A 7,672-nucleotide genomic window follows, 5' to 3' on the forward strand; every position below is an offset into this window, starting at 1 on the left:
CACACTGTCTTAACATGCATATACTGTATCTTTTTGTATGTAAGAAAGAACCCATGCTCAGCTCACTTTCTTCGTAATCACTCTAGTATCTCATCCCAGGAAATGGCACCGCCCATAATGGGCAGGTCTTCCATCTCAATTAACCTAATTAGGATAATCCCTCACAGCATACCCAGAAGCACTTTACTCTACAGGTTGACTAGTTACTCTAATGTTATCCAGTTGATGGTTGGTGTTAACTATTACAATTCTTTAAGAGAACAGCAGCTTAATTAAAAACTAGAACAGGTCCTTCTGCAAGGCCATGGTAAGTCATCCAGTGAGAAATTCCAGATTTATGGAGCTTTTAGGTTATAAAGTATGACCAGATTTTCTGAAAGCCAAGCCAAAATTCACTCACTCACTCACTCATTCACTCACTCACTCACTCACTCACTCACTCACTCACTCACTCAGCCATTCAGTCAATCTATCACCTCCCTCTCTCTCTCTCTCTCTCTCTCTCTCTCTCTCGTGTGTGTGTGTCTGAATGATTGTGTGTGTGTGTGTGTGTGTGTGTGTGTGTGTTAGGTTTGAGGAGAAACATGTCACTGATATATTTCTAGATTCTAGTAGATTGAAATTTTCTTTCACTTTTTTTTTTAATAAAAACACTATTCAATAGAGAAAGGACCATCAAACTGGACTTTCAAGTCATCAGAATGGCATCCATGACAGAGAACTTTTGCTGGATATAATGACAAAAATCTCTTATGTATTCTCCTCTTAAAGGTTAAAGGGGAGACTTGAGGAGGTTCCTGCATCAAACCATTAATTGCACCAAGGAATCAAGTGTTCAACACATAATTGCCTGGTATAGTAATATTTTTTATTCAAAATGGATGCCTTTCTCATAAAATATAGCCTGATTATTGTTTCCTCTCCCTCCACCCTTCCCAATTCCTCCCCACTTCTCCTCCTCTCTGATCCACTCCCTTTCTATCTCTTATTAGAAAAGAACAGAGATAACAAGCAAACATGATAAAATAAAATATAATAAGATGAAGCAACATCTATCTATTGAAGTGGGTCATGGCATCCCAACAGGAGGAGAAGCATCGTAAGATCAGACACAAGAATCAAAGACCCAATCATATTCAGTCAGGAATCTCATAAAACTATTAAGTTATAGCTAAAATGTATGTGCAGAGGATCTGGTATACACCCATGTAGGATTTATGCTTGTTGCTTCAATCTCTACGAGCTCATATGCGCCTTGCTTAATTGATTCAGAGGGCCTAGTTCTTTTTGTGTCTTCCATCCCTTCTGATTTTTACAATCTTTCTATTGAATCTTCCTTGGGGTTTCTTGAGCTCTGGGGGTTGGAATTCGGTGGAGACCTCCAAATAAGACTCTCCACATAATGTTTGGTTGTGGGTCCCTGCATCTGTTTCTATGTGCTGCAGGAGAAAGCCTCTGTGATTATGACTGCATAAGTCACGGGTCTATTAGTATAGCAGAATGTCATTAGGCATAATTGTATTGATTTTTTTAGGCTAATAGTGTTTGGTTTTACCCTAGGTCTTTGAACTATCTTGTCTCTGGTACTTGGTTACCCAGGCAGTGTAAGTTATGGGTTGCTTTTCATGGAGTGTGCATTAAGTCAAATCAGACTTTAGTTGGTTACTCATTCAAATTCTGTGCCATCATTGGCCTAACACAATTTGTAGGCAGGGCAGATTGTAGGTCAAACACCAGTTGTTTTTGTTTTGGTAACTTGGAGAGTACCTTCCCTTACCAAACAGAGTAGAATGTAGGAGTGAGGCTCCATGCAGGCAGCAGCTATTCTTTTCCATGTTCATTGAGTTCATTGTGTACGGGATGTCTTCTGCAATAGGCTCCTACTGTCAGTTTGTAGAGAACAACCCCTTGTCTTAGCAACAGCCTGTGTTGTTTAGAGATTTCCATGGGAGCCAGTTGGCCACCAACTCAACTGAATGCAAGTCAGTTCTGACACTGGAGGCCTCACCTGATTACAGAAGGTGCCAGGTAGAACCCCTCATCTCCCATTGCTAGGAGCCCTCATTGGGATCACCTTCACAGATTCTAGGAAGTTTCTACTGCACTAGGTTTCCACACCAATTCCCGAATATTCCCTAGTTCTTGATGTCTCTCCCACACTCTCTCATACCACTCCATCTTTCCCCCACCTAATCCCCCTGTGTCCCCACCTGACCTCAGTCTGTCTGTAAAATCTATTCTATTTTCCCTTCCTAGGGAGATCCCCCTCTTTACCCAACATCACTGATATTATGGATTATAGCTTTGATATCATTTACATAATGGCCAGTGTCCACTGATGAGTGAATCCACACCATGTTTGTCTTTCTGGATCTAGGTTACATCACTCAGGGTGATTTTTTTTTCCAGTTCTATCCATTTTCCTGCAAATTTCATGATATAAGTTTTTTTTTAACAGCTGAGTGATACTCTTTTGTGTAAATGCACCACACTTTCTTTATCCATTCTCATGTTGAGGGACATCTAGATTGTTTTTAGTTCCTGGATATTATGAATAGAGAAGCAATGAATATTTTTGAACAAGTGTTTTTCTGGTAGGATGGAGTGTCTGCTGGGTGTATGACCCAGAGTAGCATAGCTGCTTGTTGAGGTAGATTGATTTCCAAGTTTCTGAGAAACCATCATATTGATTTCCATAGTGGCTATACATATTTGCACTCCCACCAGCAGCAGAGGGGTGCATGTTCCTCTTGCTTCACATATCACCTCCATTTTGTTGGCTGCAATGTTATCATTTTGATGATGTTTGTCTTATGGGAGCTTTTAAGTTTCTTGAAGTCCAATTATTAATTATTGATCTTAGTGCCTGTGTTGTTAATGTCCTGTTCAGAATGTCATCTCCTGCACCAATGCTGTTCAGGCCTAGGATAGGTTAAACAATCCCGAATCCACCATTCCTGATTTCAAGTTGTACTATAGAGATATATAGTGAAACCTGCATGGAATCAGCATAAAAATGGACATATTGATTAATGGAATAGAACTGAATACACATAAATTCTCACACAATGAACACCTGATTTTTTTTTTTATATAAAGAAGCCAGAAATAGCTCTTCCGGCCAGACCAGAACCGGGGTAGCTAGAGCGCAGGGTCGGCTGACACCCGCCAGCTAACCACGACCCCCGCCACAGGATTTTGAGACTGCGGGTGAGTGGAACACAGCTTCTGCTCCAGTCCAATCACGCGGGACCTGAGACTGCTTTGGTTGGGGAGGCAGATATCCGGCCTGAATAGGGCCACAAGCCTCTCCAGTCAGAAAAGCGCCAGGGTAGCTAGGGCACAGGGTCGGCTGACACTCGCCAGCTACCCACAACACCCGCCACAGGATCTTAAGACTTCTGGTGAGTGGAACACAGCTTCTGCTCCAATCCAATTGCGCGCGGGACCTGAGACTGCATTAGTTAGGGAAGCAGAAAACCGGCCTGAGTAGGACCACAGGCCTCTTCCGGCCGGACCAGCACCTGGGTAGCTAGAGTGCAGGGTCAGCTGACACCCACCAGCTACCCACGACCCCCACCACAGGATTTTGAGACTGCTGGTGAGTGGAACATAGCTTCTGCTCCAATGCAATTGCACGTGGGACCAGAGACTGCATTAGTTAGGGAAGCAGAAAACCGGCCTGAGTAGGACCACAGGCCTCTTCCGGCTGGACCAGCACCGGGGTACCGCCAGCTTCCCACGACCCCCGCCGCAGGATTTTGAGACTGCTGGTGAGTGGAACACAGCTTCTGCTCCAATCTTTAAACAGTGACAATGATAACAACTAAACCCAGAGATTACCAGATGGCGAAAGGTAAACGTAATAATCATACTAACAGAAACCAAGACCACTCACCATCATCAGAACCCAGCACCCCCACTTCGCCCAGTCCAGGGCACCCCAACACACCGGAAAAGCTAGACACGGATCTAAAAGCATATCTCATGATGATGGTAGAGGACATCAAGAAGGACTTTAATAACTCACTTAAAGAATTACAGGAGAACATGGCTAAAGAGTTACAAGTCCTTAAAGAAAAACAGGATAACACAATCAAACAGGTAGAAGTCCTTAAAGAAAAACAGGATAACACAATCAAACAGGTAGAAGTTCTTAAAGAAAAACAGGAAAACACATCCAAACAGATGATGGAAATGAACAAAACCATACTAGACCTAAAAAGGGAAGTAGACACAATAAAGAAAACCCAAAATGAGGCAACACTGGAGATAGAAACCCTAGGAAAGAAATCTGGAACCATAGATACGAGCATCAGCAACAGAATACAAGAGATGGAAGAGAGAATCTCAGGTGCAGAAGATTCCATAGAGAACATCGGCACAACAATCAAGGAAAATGTAAAATGCAAAAAGATCCTAACTCAAAACATCCAAGAAATACAGGACACAATGAGAAGACCAAACCTACAGATAATAGGAGTGGATGAGAATGAAGATTTTCAACTCAAAGGACCAGCAAACATCTTCAACAAAATTATAGAAGAAAACTTCCCAAATCTAAAGAAAGAGATGCCCATGAACATACAAGAAGCCTACAGAACTCCAAATAGACTGGAGCAGAAAAGAAATACCTCCTGACGCAAAATAATCAGAACAACAAATGCTCTAAATAAAGATAGAATACTAAAAGCAGTATGAGAAAAAGGCCAAGTAACATATAAAGGCAAGCCTATCAGAATTACACCAGATTTTTCACCAGAGACTATGAAAGCCAGAAGATCCTGGACGGATGTTATACAGACACTAAAAGAACACAAACTCCAGCCCAGGCTACTATACCCAGCCAAACTCTCAATTAACATAGATGGAGAAACCAAAGTATTCCACGACAAAACCAAATTCACACATTATCTCTCCACGAATCCAGCCCTTCAAAGGATAATAACAGAAAAAAACCAATACAAGGACAGGAACCATGCCCTAAAAACATCCAGTGGAAGAAAGACAGCATTTTCAACAAATGGTGCTGGCACAACTGGTTGTTAACATGTAGAAGAATGCGAATTGATCCATTCCTATCTCCTTGTACTAAGGTCAAGTCTAAGTGGATCAAGGAACTTCACATAAAACCAGAGACACTGAAACTTATAGAGGAGAAAGTGGGGAAAAGCCTTGAAGATATGGGCACAGGGGAAAAATTCCTGAATAGAACAGTAATGGCTTGTGCTGTAAGATCGAGAATTGACAAGTGGGACCTCATGAAACTACAAAGCTTCTGCAAGGCTAAAGACACCATCAATAAGACAAAAAAACCACCAACAGATTGGGAAAGGAACTTCACCTATCCTAAATCAGATAAGGGACTAATATCCAATATATATAAAGAACTCAAGAAGGTGGACTCCAGAAAGTCAAATAACCCCATTAAAAAATGGGGCTCAGAACTGAACAAAGAATTCTCACCTGAGGAATACCGAATGGCAGAGAAACACCTGAAAAAATGTTCAACATCCTTAATCATCACGGAAATGCAAATCAAAACAACCCTGAGATTCCACCTCACACCAGTCAGAATGGCTAAGATCAAAAATTCAGGTGACAGCAGATGCTGGCGAGGATGTGGAGAAAGAGGAACACTCCTCCATTGTTGTTGGGATTGCAAGCTTGTACAACCACTCTGGAAATCAGTCTGGCGGTTCCTCAGAAAATTGGACATAGTAATACTGGAGGATCCAGCAATACCTCTCCTGGGCATATATCCAGAAGATGTCCCAACCGGTAAAAAGGACACATGCTCCACTATGTTCATAGCAGCCCTATTTATAATAGCCAGAAGCTGGAAAGAACCCAGATGTCCCTCAACAGAGGAATATCGGATACAGAAATTATGGTACATTTACACAATGGAGTACTACACAGCTCTTAAAAAGAATGAATTCATGAAATTCCTAGCCAAATGGATGGACCTGGAGGGCATCATCTTGAGTGAAGTAACACAATCACAAAAGAACTCACACAATATGTATTCACTGATAAGTGGATATTAGCCCAAAACTTAGGATACCCAAGATATAAGATACAATTTGCTAAACGCATGAAACTCAAGAAGAATGAAGACCAAAGTGTGGACACTGTGCACCTTCTTAGAATTGGGAACAAAACACCTAGGGAAGGAGTTACAGAGACAAAATTCGTAGCTGTGATGAAAGGATGGACCATTTAGAGACTGCCGTATCCAGGGATCCATCCCATAATCAGCTTCTAAACGCTGACACCATTGCATACACTAGCAAGATTTTGCTGAAAGGACCCAAATATAGCTGTCTCTTGTGAGATGATGCCGGGGCCTAGCAAACACAGGAATGGATGTTCACAGTCAGCTATTGGATGTATCACAGGGCTCCCAATGGAGAAGCTAGAGAAAGTACCCAAGGAGCTAAAGGGATCTGCAACCCTATTGTTGGAACAACATGATGTACTAACCAGAACCCCGGAGCTCTTGTCTCTAGCTGCATATGTATCGAAAGATGGCCTAGTTGGCCATCAATGTAAAGAGAGGCCCATTGGACTTGCAAACTTTATATGCCCCAATATAGGGGAATGCCAGGGCCAAAAGAATGGGAATGGGTGGGTAGGGAAGTGGGGGGCGCTATGGGGGACTTTTGGGATAGCATTGGAAATGTAATTGAGGAAAATATGTAATAAAAATATTAAAAAAACAAACAAACAAACAAACAAAAAACCAAAAAAACAAAAAAACAAAAAAAAAAAGAAGCCTACAGAACTCCAAATAGACTGGACCAGAAAAGAAATACCTCCTGACACAAAATAATCAGAACAACAAATGCTCTAAATAAAGATAGAATACTAAAAGCAGTAAGAGAAAAAGGCCAAGTAACATATAAAGGCAAGCCTATTAGAATTACACCAGATTTCTCACCAGAGACTATGAAATCCAGAAGATCCTGGACGGATGTTATACAGACACTAAAAGAACACAAACTCCAGCCCAGGCTACTATACCCAGCCAAACTCTCAATTAACATAGATGGAGAAACCAAAGTATTCCACGACAAAACCAAATTCACACATTATCTCTCCACGAATCCAGCCCTTCAAAGGATAATAACAGAAAAAAACCAATACAAGGACAGGAACCATGCCCTAGAAACAACAAGAAGGTAATCCCTCAACAAACCTAAAAGAAGACAGCCACAAGAACAGAATGCCAACTTTAACAACAAAAATAACAGGAAACAACAATTACTTTTCCTTAATATCTCTTAATATCAATGGACTCAACTCCCCGATAAAAAGACATAGACTAACAAACTGGCTACACAAACAAGACCCAACATTTTGCTGCTTACAGGAAACTCATCTCAGAGAAAAAGATAGACACTACCTCAGAATGAAAGGCTGGAAAACAATTTTCCAAGCAAATGGTATGAAGAAACAAGCTGGAGTAGCCATTCTAATATCTGATAAGATTGACTTCCAACCCAAAGTCATTAAAAAAGACAGAGAGGGACACTTCATACTCATCAAAGATAAAATCTTCCAAGAGGAACTATCAATCCTGAATATCTATGCTCCAAATACAAAGGCAGCCACATTCATTAAAGAAACTTTAGTAAATCTCAAAGCACACATTGCACCTCATACAATA

This window comes from Mus caroli, unplaced genomic scaffold (genome assembly GCF_978045245.1).
Source record: "Mus caroli unplaced genomic scaffold, Mus_caroli_1 scaffold_3, whole genome shotgun sequence".
Classification (NCBI taxonomy): Eukaryota; Metazoa; Chordata; class Mammalia; order Rodentia; family Muridae; genus Mus; species Mus caroli.